At 42.3% G+C, this 1,881-nt stretch overlaps 1 pseudogene; it reads right to left on the reverse strand.

Annotated features, from left to right (window-relative positions):
* Positions 1-498: 498 nt before the first annotated feature.
* Positions 499-1,489, reverse strand: LOC125409846 (glyceraldehyde-3-phosphate dehydrogenase pseudogene; annotated as a pseudogene).
* Between the last annotated feature and the right edge of the window lie 392 nt (positions 1,490-1,881).

Below are 1,881 nucleotides of genomic sequence, written 5' to 3' on the forward strand. Positions count from 1 at the left end.
TTGACATCTGAAATATTTCATTATGACTTAAAGTCACTGCCGAGGATGACTTTTCCATTTACATATATCCCACGGAATCAAAATGTCATATTGATTTAACCTCATCATTTTTCAGATGATATTTTGCAGACTGTATAAAATTTGATAGCTATTCAAATTTTAACGCCTTATTTTTCTAGATACCAGGATGACTAGAGAGACATGTTAACAAAATATATAGGCTGCAGTACAGTTTTAAAAAATATTTGAAATTTATTTCAGTTTTGTGACAAAACTCCACGTTGGTCTGACATAATAAAATTTTTGTAGGTGCAGTGAACTTTATTGATGGTGTTCAAGAGAGTAGGACTAAGCCTCTCAGCCTCTCCTGTTATTCTGAGGGATGGAAACTGGAATGGAAATGCTCAGAGTCGGGGACTGAATTAAAGCAGGGACTGCTCAACAGCCAAGGGCCTCTCTCTTGCTCTTGTGTTCATATTGAGTGGGCTCCAGGGCTTCTTACTGCTTGGAAACCATGTAGATCATGAGGTCTACATGAGGTCTATCACCCTGTGCTGTAGCCATATTCATTGTCATACAAGGAAATGAGTTTTACAGTGTTGTCATTGAGAACAATGCTGTTCCCAGTATCAAAGGTGGAAGAGTGGGAGTCATTATTAAAGTCATAGGAGACAAAAAGGCCCTCAGTGTAGCACAGGGTGTTCTTCAGTGGGCTCCCTGATGAATGTTTCATCACCTTCTTTATGTTTCCACACTTGGCAACTTTCTCCAGGCAGCATGGCAGATTCTTGATGGACACAATGGGGATAAAAACAGAGAAGACAATGCCGGTGAGTTTCTCTTTCAGCTCTGGAATGACTTTGCCCACAGCCTTGGCAGTATCAGTGGATACAGGGATGATGTTCTGGGCAGCCCCACAACCATCACAACACACTTCCAATGAGGGGCCATCCATAGTCTTCTGAGAGAGAGTGATAGTATGGACCGTGGTCATGAGTCCTCCCACAACACCAACATTGTCACAGATGACCTTGACTGGATTAAGCAGTTGGTGGTGCAGGAAGTGTTACTGACAATCTTAACTGGTTGTTATACTTTTTGTGGCTCATCCCCATCACAAACATGGGGTAGAGATGATGATCCCCTTGACCCTACCCTTCACGCAGGGTCCAGCCTTCTTCACGGCAGTGAAGACACCAACAGATTCGACAACATGTTTGGCACCAGCATCACACCATTTGATGTTGGTGGGGTTTTGATTCTGGAAGATGCTGGTGGCCTTCCTGTTGATGACAAGCTTCTCATTCTCAGCCTTGACTGTGCTGTTGAATTTGTCATGAGTAGAGTCATACTGGGGCATGTAGACTGTGTAGTTAAGATGAATGAAGGGGTCATTTATGGCAATGACTTCCACTTTGCTGGACCAGGCAACAGTCCTGGTAACCAGACACCCAATATAGCCAAATCTATTCACTCTGGCCTTTGCCATCATGTCTCGTGAACGAGGCTGTCATTACACACAAGGAGACACAGTTGAACTGTCTGTGGGACAGCGAGAAGCAGAAAACTGACATAATAATTCTTTTAATTAACCGTCAAGGAATCAATATTTTTGTCAAACACAAAATATTATAAACTATCAGTTCTATGCATATGTGCAGTCATTGGCATCTCTACATTTAATATTTTTCTTTATATGTTTATTTTGTTTATCCGTGTATGTGGGTGTACATTCACTCTCTTGCATGGTGGACACACACTTGGAAGTCAAAGTGCAACTTGGGAAAGAGGTTCTCTTCTTCCACCCTGTGAATTTCAGGGAATGAACTCAGGGCATCAGATTTGGTGCAAGGGCCTCTATCTGCTGCATAATCTTGCCAC

This window comes from Myodes glareolus, chromosome 1 (genome assembly GCF_982192425.1).
Source record: "Myodes glareolus chromosome 1, mMyoGla1.1, whole genome shotgun sequence".
NCBI lineage: Eukaryota > Metazoa > Chordata > Mammalia > Rodentia > Cricetidae > Myodes > Myodes glareolus.